Source organism: Gossypium hirsutum, chromosome D12, assembly GCF_007990345.1.
Source record: "Gossypium hirsutum isolate 1008001.06 chromosome D12, Gossypium_hirsutum_v2.1, whole genome shotgun sequence".
In the NCBI taxonomy this organism is placed as follows: Eukaryota; Viridiplantae; Streptophyta; class Magnoliopsida; order Malvales; family Malvaceae; genus Gossypium; species Gossypium hirsutum.
Genome location: NC_053448.1, coordinates 26367927 through 26387075, shown reverse-complemented (window position 1 = coordinate 26387075; position 19149 = coordinate 26367927). Strand labels below are relative to the sequence as shown.

The 19149-nt window shown below is 34.2% G+C and overlaps 1 non-coding gene across 1 annotated transcript; it reads left to right on the top strand.

Moving 5' to 3' along the window:
• The first annotated feature begins 6928 nt into the window (after window positions 1-6928).
• On the top strand, window positions 6929-7035 carry LOC121224823 (small nucleolar RNA R71). The gene has a single exon (XR_005922567.1). It is a non-coding gene; the product is annotated as a small nucleolar RNA R71 (small nucleolar RNA).
• The last annotated feature ends 12114 nt before the right edge of the window (window positions 7036-19149 follow it).

The window sequence follows — 19149 nt, the reverse complement described above, 5'->3', positions numbered from 1 at the left end:
AGAGAAAAGGGAAGTTGAAGAATGATTAGGTATGAAGAGTAACTTTAAACATCATTTCGCGAAGAGCAAGTGTAAAGGAACCATCCTTAAGATAAGTTAGAAAAAAGTCCGAAGGGATGAAGTTATTGATAGAACTATGTGACTGCCTCCGGACGTACCAATGTCCTGAGTAGAAATCCTGCACAAAATATATGAAAAGATGGTATGCACAAGTAAATGGATCAAGTTGTAATATAGTTACAACAGAGTAGATGAGTACTCTGAGGATCATACCCAAGGGAGGCAAGCACTAAATTACTCCTAATCTAAGCATTAATAGATCTAATGAGTACTTGAAATTGATAATATTACGATGAAATAAAAAGAAAGGTTTTTGGGATCTATACTAATAATTATAAAAGAAAGAAAAGAAATAAATGAATCACAGGAAATCAAATAAGAGACTATAAAATCTAGGCATGGGTGATTAGATCGCTTCGGTAATCATAACCAATTGTCGCTTTGGGTTTTCTTATTCAATCAACTAGTCGATATCCTAGCAGGATCTTCTAATCTTCCACTAGAATAACGAGTCGAGAAGAACTACTTATCTCTCGACCTCACAATCTAGATCGATTAAGGGTTAAGGTGTTCACGGATAGGCCATACCAAATTTCGGTTAGTTCCCACCTTAATGACTTTCTAGGGCAGTCAGGCCTAGGTTTTAGATTCTTCTTTTCCTGAATAGTTGATCCGCAACAGAACCTTACAAAGCAATTAATCAATCATACCTCCACTCGCTAATCACCCACAAGAGGATTAGTTTCTCATGGATCTCATAAACAATATAAAATTGATAGAAAGAGTAAACATGAATAATAATTCAAGAGTATAAAGTTTAGAAGAAGAAGCTTGATTTGTATTTAGAATTGAGTGCAAAATCCTCACAGAGTTTGATTATGTTCTACAAATCTGATTTCTCCACAGGAACAAAAATAAAAAACCAAAATAAACCTAAAGTATAAGAAAAAATAAAAACTAAAGTCTAATTCTAAGAATAAAATTATACAATAAGAAAGATGTCATAATATGTGTTAAATGAGTCTATTTATAGACTTTAGAGTGGTCGTCATCCTTAACCCTAGTTCAGCTATCGTCCTTGTGCTTAATGTTTGATTGTGCGAACCAAAACGCCTCTAGATCATAACTATTTCCCATACAGAGGTGATATCACGACACGCCAGGTCCTGTGTCGTGAAATTGAAGGCAGTATGCTCCTTTTCAGGGTATCTTTAGGGGTGTGTCGCGACATCCTCAAGTTGTGTCGCGACACCAAAGGTAGTCTTGAAATTCTTCTATTTTTCTCCCTATGTTGCGACATCTAATGCTCCGTGTTGCAACACAACGACCAGTATTGAGTTAGCATGGCTTTTAATAGTCTCCTGCATGCTCACAAAGTATTTGAGTTCACCTTTAGGCCTCATTCGGCCCCTAAGGTCAATAAAAGACTTAAATCACACACTTTATTGAATTTGACTAAAATTGTGAAAACATAATTAAAAATGAATCAAAATGCTTGTATTCAAACTCCTAAAGTGCTAAAACTAGTTTAGTCTGCTACACGGAATTATGGCAGATCAATTTCCCCTCACTTAATCATTGCTTGTCCTCAAGCAAAACAACTCAAAATAGAAAATGAAAAGACGACCCTTGAGCAAGTATGGTACAACTGTTTGTTTTGGAGCACATGAATAAGCATTTCATATTTACACACAATCTTAGAATTATATATAGCTAACTTACCACTTTTGTTATCAAACACCTAAGTTCAGTATATTACAAAGCATATAAGTATTAAGAGTCTCAAATTTAGCAATCCATCAATAGATTATGCAAGTAATTCAATTATCCTAACAGAATATAAATAGTCATAAATGTAATTATTTAGTATGATTTCAAATTGTAAATAAGTCTACCTAGATCAGATGGGGATTTTCAGCTTGTAACATTTTGAGGTTTAGGACATGTATGGAATTCAAGAATAGTAAGCATCAAAATGGTTTCAAGCATGAAAATAGTTTGGTACATTATATTGTCGCCTATTCTCCCCCTTAGTGACCCTTTCTCGCTCACCGTCTTATTTCTCCTTCTCTCACCTTCCTTATTTCTCCTCTATAGGAAGTCTCAGCATCAAATATTAACTACAACTAGCTCATGAGTTTTTATGCAATAATGAATGGGTTTTTCCATAGTTGTGACTTTGTTACTTTTCTTTGTTTTTCACGATACCTCACTTACAATTGCTTTTACTTTCACGTACTTTCTCTACTCGTTAATTTTCTTTTTGAATTTTTCTTTTTGCAGTTTTAAGCTAACCTATAATCAATATACTCTACTAATGTTTCCTATCGCTCTATTTTTACAAAACCACCATAATGTGTCTACTTAACCCTCAATATGTATGGTCAAACGTCTATAATCATGCAGTTCAGGACTAAAGAAAAAGGTAAGCACAAATCATTGCTTTTGGCTTGGAATTTTTATAGAGGTTCATCAATAAGTGTTTTATGGCTCAAAATTAGTACTAAGAATGAATAAATAGGGTTAAATTTTTTACTCTGGGTTTTTTTACTCTGGGTGTATATCAAACAATGCCTTAAGTCATCCCTAAGTATCTCAATATTCACAAATTTAATCAACTAAACAATCACAAATTCAACAATTTATCATTCATACTAGCATGTTTGTTTCCTTGTATTATCTATATTATCTGGTACATTTAATTACTTAGTGCCTATTCACGGTGTAATATCTAGAACTTAATAGTCTAATAATAAAAAAATTTAAAATCACCTATCATCATGCCAACTTTACTGTAAATATAATCAACCTATGTACATGCTCCTAACCAGTCACTTGTATTTCTACAAGCTCATGCACACATTTAACAAGAAAAATCAAAGAAAAACATAGAAATTAAACAAATTTTCTATGTTATCCCCCACACTTTGGAAAACACATTCCCCTCAATATGTAGCCCCATAAAATAAGGAACGAAGTTACCCGATTGATCGCAATAGCATCGCAAACTATTGGTGGGTGCCTCATCCTTTTATCATTAAAAGCCCAAAATCGTTGTGATTCTTCTACATGGCATTCCTATACAGAAAATATAAACACAAAAAAACTACTAGTCTATTATTATTCCTACTCTTAACAATTTAAATAAATTAAAAATCATCCAAATTTAATACAATCTTTAAAAACAAAAATTAAATGTTTAGTCATCCTCCTCAAAATCCATCTCATCATCTTCCTCCCCCTCCTCGGTTCCTTTTTCCTTTTCGCTCTCATGCTCCTCTTCTTCCTTCACTGGATTCATCGGTCTAAACATACCTGGCGTATAATTAGGTACCCTATTATTGTTTTGTTGTGAAAATTCTTGAAAAATCAAGCCTAACTCCTACATCCAGTGTATCATCTAGTCTTGCTTGGGATGACTACTCTTGCCAATTTCTTATTGAGTGGTCGATTTTTCTTTCCTTTGAGACAAAGCTAGAGTGACCATCATCTCTTGCTGGCATTTATTCCACTCATTAATCTGTTTAGCTCAAACCTCAGTGTATTGTTTATACAGAGTGTCACCAATTATGCTTCGAGATGGCTTCATTGATTGCTCCGTAGACGCCATCGGAATGCTTGCTCTCTTACATAAGGTCATCACTAAGTGAGGAAAGAAGACTCCCACTATCTAGCCACTAACGAATCACTTCATATTTTGGTATATCCTCGTTCCAATGCAGACCTGTTTTTTCTGCAAAATAGCGTAAAGCAGAACCACTTGAAAAGTATTAGCATTAGAAACATTCAAAATAGGAGCTATTCTAGTGCACAAAAGTTGAATCCATATTTTTACTTTAGGAAACATTATTTCTTGATTAAAGGAGGTTGGAATATCAGTACTTGGATGGCATTTCCATTCACCCCTCCCAACTATTAGGAAATTTATAATGTTATCCACATTTATATCTCGAAAACATTTCTAATCAGTTTCTTCTATAAAATATTTTTCATAAAATGGAGCATTATAAAATTCACAAATAACCTAAGGGTTAATTGGTACATCTTTCCCTCGCACATGTATCATTTCCCATATACGACCTTCAGCTTTTCTATACTCTTGGTCCCATAAAGATGCATACAATTCCTCAACTACAGGGACTACAGCAGAGTCTTTTGGGATCGTACAAAAATGTTCTCATCTATGATATCTAACTAAAGGCCATATCTCCTAACAAAGAACCAATGATGGTTCAAATCCCCTCTCTTGAATAAATGTTTTCCCTGAAGTTCTAGAAAATATTTATCAATGTTTGGATTCAAGAAATTTGTGGGATTTGAAATCGTCAAGGGTTCCAGATTATTAGTTCTTCTAATATTTCTTGGAGGCATATTCAATACTGTTATATATTACAAAGTAATGTCAAATAATAATCTTAACAGAACAATAATAATGAGAAAAGAACACTTAACCTTGATTTCCTTGAACCTCTTGTTGCTTTTCCTTGAGTGGTTGATTATCCTGCACTTGAATAACAAAAATTGGGTTTTATGATTTTAGGGTTTGGAGTGAAAAAAGGGTTTACTGATAGAGAGTATTTGGGACAGTTTAATGTTTAGTAAAGAATTAGATTTTGAGTTATGATGTGTTTAGGTTAAAAATTAAAGGTTTTTAGGTCTAAAAATTGAGTAAAATGAGTATTAATCTGATAGGTTGCGCAAGTGGGTTGAGCCAACCCTGCAGAAAATTGTAGCGATGTTGCGACATAGGGGTTTTGTGTCACGATGTCCCTATAGATTGTTGTTGTCGTGACATCGAGGTTTGATGTTGTGACACACTCTGGAATTTTGGAATTCAGGTAAACTATCTTTGGTGTCGCAACACACAGAGTACATGTCGCGACATTAAGATGGTTTTCACAATTTCATTTATTCTGGCCTTGGTGTTACGACACGAGATTGTCATGTTTTGACACTGGCTTTGTTTTCGCCCAAAATTTCCAATTTTTTGAGTGTCACAGTTCCTATAAAACATAAATTTGATAAAAATTAAAATCTCTGAATAATTAGTTAAATATAAAATAATTTACAGAGAATTAAATATCAATTTAAACTATCAAGTTTTACTGTTGGATTGATCCAATAACACCATTAAGGCATATAAGGTCAGTTCTCTGGTTATTTTAGTATAGGTCTATCGCCCGTTATACCACTCTACCTTCTCCCGCTTATCTCTTTCCCTAGACCTGTTATATTGGCCTACATTGATTAGAGGAAGTGCATCCCTTGATTTGGATTTATTAGGGTTAAAGATAGATAATTCATCACAATGATCCCCTAAGTTTTTATTTGCCCCACTCTGTTGGTGACCACATTTAAAATTTTCTATTTCACTATTAATCTTTATGGTTAATTCATTTTTCTCCAGATCAATGGTGGAGCTTGAAGAAGCTAGAAAATGTCTACCTAATAAAATTGATATCTCTCGATCTTCTTCAAAGTCTAAAACTACAAATTCTGTTGGAATGATAAAGCTACTCACTTTGACTAACACATCTTCTAATACTCTTTTCAAATGCACTGAAGATCACTGTAGTGTAATTTCATTGTTCTTGTGGTCCCCTAACTTGAGTTTTTTGCATATTGATAGAGGCATTAAATTGATGCTAGCTCCTAAATCACATAAGGTTCTATTGAAATGAATACTCCCTATCTCTATGGGAATTGTAAAGCTTCCTGGGTCTTTTAGCTTTTGGGGAACCTGTCTAGATATAATAGCACTACAGGAAGTGCTCATGATTTCCTTTAAAATTGTGGCGTACTTAGGAACTTTCTTAATTAGTTCAATTAAAGGCAAGTTGATATTTAATTTTTTGAACAAGTTTAGAAAACTTACAAACATGTATTCATCCCATTTTTGTTTCTCTTCCAACCTTGAAGGGAACGGTATCTTTGCAATGATAGGGTTTTTAATTGTCTCTATTTTCAGTTCAATTGTTGGTTTGTCTACTTCCTCTAGTTCTGGCTCATCATCTTCTTCTCAAGGGTCTTCTTGAAGATCTTCTGCATCCTCTCTTATCTCCACTCGTGTCAAAGTTTCTAGGCTACTCAAGATTTTGGCCAAATAGAGTATGATTGCTTTCACATGCTCCTTCCATTCTTTTCGTGGATTATTTTCAACATTACTTGGAATGCTAGTGCTAATTTGCCTTTTAATATCTCACATCATACTCATTAATTGGCTTATTTGATCCTCCAGTTTAGTCAATGTTTTTGTTGAATTGGTGCACTCTGACTGCACCTGCTTTACGTTTGTCCTTATTGACTACATTTCTCCTTCGATTCGATCCAAACATTGACCACATATAGTATGCTCATTTGGGTTGGCCCTGTCCTGAGGTTTCTATAAATAAGGAGGTTGATAGTTAGTGTTTTTAACCTGATTTGAAGTATTACGTCCTTGATTTCCTCCCCATCTTAGATTCGAGTGATCTCTCTATCCTGTATTATAAGTATTCGAATAAGGGTTTCTACCCATATTTCCTATGTAATTCACATCATCGATAGGATTATTAATGTAATGGAAGAGTAGTTTGTGCCCTTCATAAACAGACGGTGCACTATTCTCAGATTCTATAAGGTTGGTTCTGTCCACTAGTTATTGATAGCTGTCATCCTCCTGGACAGCCTTTACCATAGATAGTCTTTGGCTATATGTGTGTTGTTCGGTTGGCCATTCGCAGGAGTTCATCGCCATATTTTCTATTCATTCGTACGCATCCTCGAACGTTCTGATTCATCAAGGCACCTCCTGTTGCTCTATCTAATCTTGACCTTGAATGCACATACAACCCATTGTAAAAAAAATTGCAGTTGTAACCACTCAGGTAATCTATCGTGTGGGCATTTCTAAATCAGCATCTTAAAAGGCTTCCATGCTTCGTGAAAACTTTGCCCCTCCAATTGCTTAAACATAGAGATTTCCCTTCTTAGTTGGACCATCTTTCTAATGTGGAAGAACTTTTGTAGGAATTTCTCTACAAGTTCGTCCCATGTCGTGATTGATCTTGGTGCCTGCGAATCTAACTAAGAAAAGATGTTATCAATTAATGAAAAAGGTAACAACCGAAGACAAATAGTGTTATCAGTGACCCCATTGTATTTGAAGCTATCATAAAGCTTGAGGAACCACTTTAGATGGTGACTCGGATCTACTGTCAGTGTTCCTCAAAATTGCAAATTATTTTGGATCATTTGAATCATAGCTGGCTTGATCTTTAAATTATTGGTCGTGATGGTTGGCCTTGTTATACTTGCTTGAACCATGACCAGATTCAGTAGTGCATATTCCTTTAGAGTCCTTTCATTATGCACCATAAGAGTTTTTACAGGTAACTGTGGTAGTGGTGGTGGAACTTCTAAATTGTTATTGTTAGCCATGTCGAATAGTGGATTCTAGCGTGGTGGTGAATTACCTCTAGCATGTGGTTGATTCTGCATTGGTTGTTGTTGCTATTGTCGACGATTCATTCATATTATTTTTTTTGGATCTATGACTGCCTTTAATGGTGTTCCCCTACTACAAGCTATATAGTAAACCCAACGAGAAAAGATCAGTAAAAAAAATAAGAAAAATAAACTTGTAGGTATAATCTAAAAATTTTCTAAATATTCTATTAAAATGAAAAATTTAAATTTAAAATAATGACATTGCCTCCCCGACAACAGCGTTAACAACTTGACCACCTCTAGACGTACCAATGTCCAGAGTAGAAATCATGCACAAAATATATAAAAAGACAGTATCCGCAAGTATACAGGTCGGGTTGTAATATAGTTTGGGCATGGTAGACTAGCTCTCTTTGATAATCATAACCAACGTCTCTTTAGGTTTTCTTGTTTAATCAACTAGTCAATATCCTAACAGAATCTTTCGATCTTCCATTAGAATAACAAGTCAACAATAACTACTTATCTCTCGACCTCACAGTCCACACCAGTTTAGGGTTAAGGTGTTCACGGATAGGCCATACCAAATTTAGGTTAATTCCCACCTTAATTACTTCCTAGGGTTGTCAAGCCTAGGGTTTAGGTTCTTCCTTTCCTGGACAGTTGATCCGCTATGAGAACCCTACCAAATAGTTAATCAATCTTACCTCCACTCTCTAATCCCCCACAAGAGGATTAGTTTCTCATGGATCTCATAAACAATATAAACTTGATAGAAAGAGTAAGCATGAATAATAATTCAAGAGTATAAAGTTTAGAAGAAAAAGCCTGATTTGTATTTAGAATTGAGCGCAGAATCCTCAAAGAGTTTGATTATGTTCTACAATTTTGATTTCTCCACAAGAATAAATAACAAAACCAAAATAAACCTAAAGTATAAGAAAAAAGATAAACTAAAGACTAATTCTAAGAAGAAAATTATACAATACGAAACATGTCCATAATTTGTGTTAAATGAGTCTATTTATAGAATTTAGAGTGGTTGCCATCCTTAATCCTAAGTCAAATACCATCCTTAATCCTAGATCGTAATTATTTCCCGTACAGAGGTGATGTCGCGACACACTAGGTCTTGTGTCGTGACATCGAGGGCAGTATGCTCCTCTTCAGGGTATCTTTAAGGGTTGTGCCGTGACATCCTCAAGCTATGTCGCAACACCGAAGGCAGTCTTGGAATTGCTTTATTTTGCTAGATATGTTGCAACATCCATTGCTCCGTGTTGCAACACAGTGACCAGTGTCGAGTTAGCACATCTTTTAATGGTCTCTTACATGCTCACAAAATATATTAGCTCACCTTTAGGCCTCATTTGACCCCTAAGGTCAATAAAAGACTCAAATCACACACTTTATTGAATTTGACTGAAATTGTGAAAACATAATTAAAACTTAATCAAAATGCTTATATCCAAACTCCTAAAGTGTGAAAACTAGTTTAATCTACTACACTAAATTACGGTAGATCATTATGATAAAGGATACAGGCCATGATATAGTAGACAGAAGAAATGATCATGTTTATAAATGGTGTAATGCTCATAATAATAGATAGATGAAGCTTAAAAAAAAAAAGAAGCTGGTGGTGATGGACTATCTGTATATTTATGGAAAGCAATGATTAAGGTATAAACGTTTACTTCTTACTAAGTTCTCATGCACTTGCATGGTTATTTCTTATGTTTCAAGATAAATGTGAGACTACACTTGGAAGAACGAGGCCAAGACTGTGCCCAAAGAGTGGCGTATCGATTTATTATGCATACAAAGCAGTTGGGCAGCACGTTCAAAGCCTGAGCCAGTGCATAGAAATCCATACCCTATGACATCTATGATAGATTAGGATTTCAAATTGGATATTCATGTAATTTAATTACCATGCGTTGTACTTGTTTTCACTCGTTATATTTATTAGGTAGCTATTGATTGAAATTTGTATAAGTAGGTTAAGTTCTCATCTGTATAATTAGAAATACCCAAGATCCAGATCTGGCAAACCAGATTAGGTTGAGGGTGTTACAATGTTCAACCAATGGCCTTGTCATGAGTGTGTTACCATCATAATATATTCTGAATCTTTTTGGGATAAAATATGTTCTCTCATTATGATCCTATTTTATCTCATGGCATCCATTACATCTTCTGATATGAAAAAGTCAATTAATAACACATAGTAATTAAATCATTTTTCTTATAACAAATGACTTGTGGCCACGTTCCTTTTTCAACAATCATGTAATGCCAATGATAGGATAGCATTTACACTTATGGGGCTATATTTCCACTTTTGGGAACGATGCTACATTATGCAGAAGTACTATACTCAACATACCAACTTTCGGCTCCTTATCTACTTGAACTCAAGCTTTTAACATATCAAACTATATGAGTCATTCATACTATAACACCCAAAAATTAGGATTTTAAAATTTATTTATATAAACTAGATCCTAGCATTAGTGGTTAAGAGCTTAGTAAAATCCCTAGAGAACTAAGGTTTAAATCTTACCATTTTCATTTTTCCATTTTCTTTTTCTGCACTTAAAAAACTAATGTTAAAGTAAGTTATGTATTATTTGTGGTAAAATATGGTCATAGAATGGGCATTAGCCCAATGGCCAAGCTTCATCCATTCTATTCCCTTGATCTTAGGTTCAAGTCACGTTGGTTTCACTTCCTTACTTTTATTTTTCCTTGATTTCGACCAAAAAGGGGTAATTGCCGAACAACTCTTATTCTTTCCAAAGTCCAACAAATAAACCACTTCCTAGCAAAATTAAGATTTCTTATTGATTCTAACCCCGATTGAAACCCCTATTCTTTCTATTTATTCTCAATTTTCTCTACAAACCCTCTTTTATAAATTCTCTCAAAAATTCTTGCTAGAAATTTAATTCTTGAAATTCAACTGTGTAATCAAGTCCAAATCAAGTCATTTACCAACCAATTATTGAATTATGTGCCATCAATCTCTGAACTTCAATCAAGATTAGTAAGTTTTTCGTTTTTCAATAGCTAGATTTCATCAATTCTGGAAAATCATACTTTTCGTTAGATCTTTTGTCCGTTATGGATCTTTTACGATCTTGTCGAACACCCCTAAATCTTGAAATTTGTTGTTAATTCTTGCATTTTGTCAATCAAAAGACCCATGTAGGCAATCCAGATCATACCTGGACGTGAAGACCATTGTATAAAACCCCGGAAGATAGGTGTGTGTTTTTTTTACAAAAAATCAAATCAAAATTTGAAACTGTCCAATCGCACACGGCCTAATACAAGGACATGTGGCCAACCTATGTGGATCACACGGCTATGTCCCTCGGTATCCCCTCATTTCTTCGCTTTTCGCACGGCCTGGGGTGCCACACATGGTCTAGTCACACGGTCATGTGACCCCTACACCTCACCTATTTGCTTCGCACACAATCTAGGGCTTCGCACATGGTCCATTTACACAGCCTTGCGGCCCTTGCACCTCAGCTATTCAAAGTACACACGGCCTGGGGCTTCGCACACGGTCCACACAGTTATTGTTCCCTAAAACTCAAAAATTATAGTTTTTTTTCTTAACTTTTATAATTTTATTCAAATCAGTACCTAATTAGGTTTTTAATAGCATTTAGAGAACTAGAACAACGATTGAATGATTGAATTACTCTTGATTGATTATCTGAATAGTGAATAATGTTTCATGTATATTGTGGATAACTGATTGAATGATTCGAATGCCCTAATTGTTTGCAAAATTAGATGCCTAATTTATTCATGATTGTCATTGATTGGTAAATGATATATAGATTGAATGACTTGGAATGTATCTTTATTACATTTGCATGGGTTGGGTTGATATGATCGGAGGAAGAACTATCAGTATATCTGTATTTAATCATTCATTGTGAACTCACAGTTACAACAAATTCGAACTATGATGGTCTTGTTGTGTACCCACAAATACAGCAGATCCTAACTGCAACGTTTTTACTATGATCTCACGGTCCCTCTGATAGCTCTTATCTGCGAGATAGTCGTGTTTCCGTAGTTACCGACAACTTTTATCTGTAATTACCCAAATCTAAATGTGGTATTAAGTCTACAAATTGGAGTGATGGTGGAGGGAGTTCTGGGGAATTCCCAATTTTTGAGCGCTAGTGGTTGGGGGTAGGACAATCAATTTTAAACCAATTTTTGTATGGCATATTAGGCAATTTCTACATACATGACTGAATTTATTTGATGAAATGATTGAACTAATTTATGTGTATATATTTTTCGTGAATAGTGTGAATAACTTTGAAATTGATTCAGTTAATTGTTTACATTTGAGAATGTTATTATTGCTTGACTAAAGTAGCAACACCAAATTATCGTATTTGAAATTGACAGATAATTATAACCGATTAATTCTTGATCATGATGTATGGTGTTATTTAATGTTTAAAAATATAACTGTATGATTTGGTTTATTGTAAAAGGACTCACATTGAGATTCCATAGCTCACTCCCCCTAATTTCTATCTTTAATCCTTCCAGCTAGGACGTAGACACGACACTCGGAGGGTATCAGCTTTTGTTCCAATTTTATTTTCGTTAATGCTATTATTATTTTTAATTCCTTAGAAGGTTGAGTTGTTTTCGTTTACTTTTATTATGAATCATGGTTTGGGATTTGGCTTTAATTTAATTGTTAGGTGCATCTCATTTAGTATAGGTTATAAAGTTAGGTTATTATTTGTTATTATTGGGTTAAACTAAATTGTTTTATTAAATCGGCTTATGTTTTATTTTCGCTACTATTCTTGATAAGTTAAACTAGAACATATAAAATTATTTGTATAAACTTGAGTTTTTAAAGGAAAATTGATTTTGATAATGACCGAGCCACTTTGATGGTTAATGTAATCTCCCGAATTCAGGTCTACTATCTAGGCTGGGTTGGGGAGGTTACACATATATAGTCCATCATCCACTTAGGATTAATGTATACTATAATATGAATGCCACAATTAAATAAATCCATAAATGGACTAGGATAAATTTAATTTGGGTCTTGCTCAATCTATTATCAGTTCAAACAATCACATCTATGTCTCTATCTTCTAGGAGTCATCCGCTCCAATACCCTGGATAAGGTATCTCCCCAGTTGGACTTAATAGATGGCATAATAGTCTTTCAATCGATTTCTCAATTTCGATTAGACTACAGATTGTTTAGATTATCTACTAATATAAGTTGTCTTCTCTCATTATGATCCGACCACATAATGCAACTTAATATTATTTAAATAATAGATAATCAATAAGCTAGTATTTTCTTATATTTTTCTTTTCATGCAAAAACCATTGAGGACAAATACAAACAATATTAATGATTAATGGAATTTTATTTAAACCAATCTCTTAAAAAATAACAAGTAAAAAATGAAGAATACACTACACTTAGCACACTAGATCGTAACAGTTAGGATAGTATTTGGGACAACATGTTTCATTCATTGTTCACTCCTTATTCGAGCAACACTTGGGACAGCATGTTGAGATAATTAAAGTGCAATGTGTTTGTTGGCATTTTTTACTTGGTTAATTTTGTTTACTTTTCTATCAAAGAATGATTATAAGATTAAATCAGAAAATTATTTCTACTTGGTTGATGGCTTTTATTTCGAATAGGAGTGGTTGATTCAAAGCAAACATTATCCTTATCCTTTAACTTTGACTTTTTCCTAATTTGGAGGCTAAGGTTATTTGAATTTGCTTAGGTATGAAGAAATTTATGAGATACTTATTAGAGATATAGCAAGAGCTAAATTTAGCTTTTAAGTGAGAATTTTAAGTTTACCACAATGTTATTGAAGAGCTCCTATATCAGCCTATAAATAGGTTGTATTGCCCCATATTTCAGGAGTGCTTTCAAAGTGTTTTTTAATTTGAGTATTGTGTTTTCTTTACTTTGTGTGTTTGCACTCTTATGTTATATATTTTATTGAAGAGTAATCCTTATTATAAATAATTTTGTTTGGGTGAGTGATTGTAACAATTGTGGTTTATTGTTAAGGTTATAAAATCATTATTGTAATGATAGATTGGAATTTAGTTAATAGGTGATTCAGACAATTGTTGAATAACATAATTCATTGAGTAAGGCTCTATAGAGTAAGATTGTAACATCCCTAACCCGTATCCGTCGCCGAAATAGGGATACAGAGCATTGCTGGAGTTTATAAACAAATAAAAAATTTTAAATATTTCAAATCATATCGATAATCATATTAAAACCAATCCAAATCATACATGTTGTCCCTTATACAAGCCCACGAGGCCCTAAAAACACGTTAGAAACAAGTCGAGACTAAATCGGAAACTCAGAGAATTTTTTCAAAAAATAGCAAAATTTTCAACACTGCAAGGGTCACACGGGCGTGTGGCCAGGCCGTGTGGGCATTAGAAGTAACGACACACGGCCGTGTCTCAGCCCATGTCCATGCCTGTGTAACTCACTGACTTGGGTCACACGGCCAAGCCACACACCCGTGTGCCAGGTCGTGTACCCTTCGAAATAGCATCACACGCCCGTGTGCCAGGCTGTATGCTAGGCCGTGTAACAGTCTGACTTGCAACCCTTTGAAAGCTACAGAAGACACACGATTGTGTTGTCTAGCCGTGTGTCACACACAGCTGAGATACATGTCCGTGTCAATGCCCGTGTGGACGAAAATAGGCTATTTTACAAGCCATTTTTCTCACTCATTTTGGCATGTACCTACACCCAAAAGTTCACATATATACAAGCTATAATAAGGCACCAAAATAATGTAAAATCAAGCTATATGCATATGGTATATTAACATACAACCAATATGCCTATAGGCACCTCAAATGTCAACATATAAACATGCAACCATGTACTCAATTTAGTCAAATAATATTCACTATCCTTTAAACTAAATTTGTTTCAACATATGCCATTAAAATTTACCTAACAACCAAACCCAAAAAAGATATCATTTGCATCATTCCACTACTATCACCAATAGACTTATATGCCATTTAAAATAAAGATACCAAATCCATAATTAGAACATATCACATAACCTATATAACATGTTTTTTCAAACTAGTCTTTCATCTTTATTTATTCAAACACTTAACCAAATACAAATACTAGCATAACAACTTAAATTCATCAACAATAAACCATTCATAAGTGATTGCAGTCATACTAATTTGTCAAGTCAAAAGATACATATGTACAACATAGAAAACAAAGTATCCAAACATACAACTTAGTAATTCACTTTTATACCAAAATAACTAAACACAAATACATATATTCTTATAGCAACATATACATGCCACAATCCCAAAAGAGTTCAAAAGCTACTAACAATAATGGATAGTGTGAGCAGAAGTTTCAATCTGTCCCAAGTTATCAAAAGTAATCTACAAAACGACACATAAACTCATATAAGCTTATAAAACTTGGTAAGTACATAGCAATTTATTTAATTTAACATTAAATGAATGAACTTCTATTTTACTTAATACATGTTACTGAAATGTAATCATGGCAGGAAAGTGCTATCAAGGGTACCGAAGTACAACAGGGGCACATAAGTGTGACTAGGTTATAATTATATATATAATAATTATCTACTTTTATAAAATACAAATACATAAGGTAATCAAATGATATAATTTAATTACTATGAACTTACCTCGACAACTATTGCGTAGGAGTACGATTGGTTAATCCACGATTTTCGCCTTTTCTCGATTTAGATCTGATTGAGATTTATCTTGATCTAAATATATAAATTCAACCAATTTAATAACTATTCTATTCAAGTCAGTCCAAATTCACATGTTTGCAAAATTACTCTTGTTGACACCATTTTTTTGAATGAAAAACGGGGTCGACTTGGGTTTTAAAAAATGAAAACGAAAGTGGGAGTCGCCACCAATCTTTTTTATGAGGTGTGATTGGATCACCTCGAAAAGTGGTTGTTTTTAATAAACAGATTGATTTTATTAAAACAACGATTTTGGTCAATGAAATTCAGAAAAACGGGTTCAGGATTCGGTTACGTACGAGGAAGGATTAGCACCCTCGTAACGTCTAAAATTGGTACCTAGTTGATTAGTTAATGTCTTGATGTCGAAAGTTGAAAACTTTGAAGAATTTTAAAAATATGATCCTTGTATTAAAATGTTGAAAATTTTTGGGAAAAGGGGAATATTTCACGTTAATCGAGGAAGAGAATCGTATCCAGTAAGTTAGGACACAATATCTCGAATTCCCGCTACGCGAATAAAAAAAGCTTATTTAAAAGATATTTGGCTATCTCGGATTTTAAAAAGGGATCACGACCAGTAAGTTAGGACACGATCTTTTTTTTATTCCCGAGATCATTTAAAACTTAAGTTTGAAAAGATTCGTGTAATAAAGTTTAAAAGGATATTCAATTGTTTAAATCAAATGAAGAAACTGCAACCCAATACGTTAGGGCACAATTTCTCAAAATATTAAACATTGAATATTGCATTTATTTCAAAAAATCCTCGTCTCGAGAAAACCACGTGTCACATCCAATGCGTTAGGACACAACGTATTGAATTCTCAATAACGAGCTTTTTATCATTTTTAAAAGAGTAATCTCGATTATTTAAATCCAATGAAGAAAGTCGGAACCCAATACGTTAGGGCTCGATTCTCTCGAAGATCCAAAATACCAAATATTACTTATATTTTAAAATTTTTCATTTTTTTGGCAAACCCGAGTGAAAATGGATGTAAAACAATGATAAAGATGATAATGTAAGTAACATAAAAACAAAGGCTATAAAATAAATAAAAAAGACAAACTAATATAATACACCATGGCAAACATACAAACAATAATATTAAAGCATTCATTCTAAATAATATGAATACAAATAAAGAAATAAATAAGATAATGTAAATGTAAAAAGATACATATATATGAATACATTTTAAAATTATTGTAAATAAACATGTAAGCAAGAAAATGCATACACATATGCGTATATATATTATAAAAGATGTATAAAAGTATGTTTTTATATACATGTATTTATAAAAATGCATATAGATATATATAGATAGTTTTAAGCTATAAAGTATACAAATATGTACATGTATGAATTATAAAATATATAAAAATATGAGTTTGTATGTATATGTAAATTATATGGAAATATATACATAAAAAAAACATATAAGTATGTGTATGTATTCATGAAAATAAAAAAAATATGTAAATAAGTATATATAAAAATTATGAAAATAAAAGTAATAAAAATATATATACATGTAAAAAGACGTATATATATATATATAAATTTGAAATATATACGTGTATTATAAATACATATGCGTGTATAAATAAATTATAAAAATAGGTATGTTTATATGTATGTATATATTACAAAAAAAAGTATGTGTATAAGTATATAAAAATATATATAAAAAATATATGTATGTATATATAAGCAATTATAATAATAATAATAACAATAATAATATGAAATTTGTTAAGAAAATAAACAAAATAGCAAAAAGATTAGATTAAACATTAAAACAAGATTCGGGGGGTTCAAAACGCAAATAAACGAAAAGGGAAGGACTGTTCTAAACACGCATAAAACATGGAGGGACCAGCAAAGCAAATTGCCCTTCATTGAAAACGACGTAGTTCAGGTAAGGATTAAATTGAAAACGCAAAAGAAATTTTCGGGTAAAATTCAAAAGATTAAAAGATCCTAATTTTAAAAGCATTAAAAAGCGGAAGAGCTAAACGTGCAATTAGCCCTTCCATCAAAACACGCGGATCCCCTAAGGCAGACGGGTCGGGTCTCGGGTCAAGAGCCCAAAACGACGTTGTTTTGGGGCTGTCCTGACCCTATCAAAACGGCGCAGTTTTATATCAGTATTTAAGCCCAAATTTTCTAAAAAAAATTCATTCAGCCCCCATTCTTTTTAAAAAAAAATTCAAAACTCTCCCCTCTCATCTTCTTCCCCAAAATCCGGCCACCGGTCCGGCTCACCTCCGCCGTAGTGCAGCCATGGGCGGCGGCTGGAGGTGCAAAACAGAACCTTTTTGGTTCCTCTCTTAGGCTGGTTGCGTCCAGGCCGTGAGTCTAGGGCCAAACTTGCGAAAAACGGACCAAAGACGCGAAAATGGGGGCTAAACCATTCGGCTTCCCCCTCCTTCGGCGCGGCGTTGGAAGAAAGGTAACCCCTTTTTTCTCTTTTTTATTAATGTATGTAAAACCAAAAGAAAAAAAATGAAAAACGAATCTAAGAAAAAAAAACTAACAAATCACCTTGAATCCTTTTTTCTTTGTATTTCTCTGCTAATGTTTTTTTATTACAAAGGATGAACTAAAAAAAAGCCCCTCAAAATACAATCTTTTTCGTTTTTATAGCCGAATGCTCCCCTTTGTTCTTTGCTCTATTTTCTAGTTTTGTTTCTTCTTTGCAGGTGACGGCGCAAGTGGGCATGGCGGTGATGGACGCGGATGGGACATCCGGCGGCGATAGCGGCGACTGGCAAAAGGCCAAGAGTCAAAAGGCTAAGGGGCAAGGCAGCGCCTAGGGTTTCAGGCAGATATTTTTTGAGGAGATTGGGCTTGGGAGTTGGGCCGGTCGGGTTTGGGCCTTGGGTTGGGCTAATTATTTTGTAACTGGGTTGGGTATCTGAGGTTAAGGGTCCTGGGTCGGTTATTGTTTTGGGTTCTTGGGCTCGGGTTAAAAATTGGGCTTGTACAGCTACCCCTCTTTTCTCGTTGTCGTGTAACAATAATAGAGAAAAGACTAAGAAAGATCAATTTTTACCCGGTCTCGTCGAGGAAATAAGATTTTCCGTTGCGGCTTCAATCTTTTAGTTGTAATGTCGGAAAAGCAAGATTCGCCATCGTAGCTTCAATCTGTTCCACTGCATTGCTAGGGAGATAAGATTCGTTATTCTAGCTTCAATCTATTTGACTTTAATGTCGGGGAAGGAAGATTCGCCGTTGTAGCTTCAATCTATTCCACTGCATCGCTAGGGAGGTGAGATTCGCTGTTGTAGCTTCAATCTATTTGACTACAATGTCGGGGAAGGAAGATTCACCGTCGTAGCTTCCATCTGTTCCGCTGCATTGCCTTGGAAGTAAGTTTCACCGTTGTGGTTTCAATCTTTTGAATTGCAATGTCGGGGAAGTGAGATTCGCTGTCGTAGCTTCAATCTGTTCCGCTGCATCGCCTGGCAAGTAAGATTCACTGTTGTGGCTTCAATCTTTTGAATTGCAATGTCGAGGAAGTGAGATTTGCCATCGTAGCTTCAATCTGTTCCGCTGCATCGCCTGGCAAGTAAGATTCATCATTGTGGCTTTAATCTTTTGAATTGCAATGTCGGGGAAGTGAGATTCACCGTCATAGCTTCAATATGTTCCGCTGCATCGCCTGGCAAGTAAGATTCACCGTTGCGGCTTCAATCTTTTGAATTGTAATGTCGGGGAAGTGAGATTCACCGTAGTAGCTTCAATCTGTTCCGCTGCATCGCTTGGCAAGAAAGATTCACCGTTGTGGCTTCAATCTTTTGA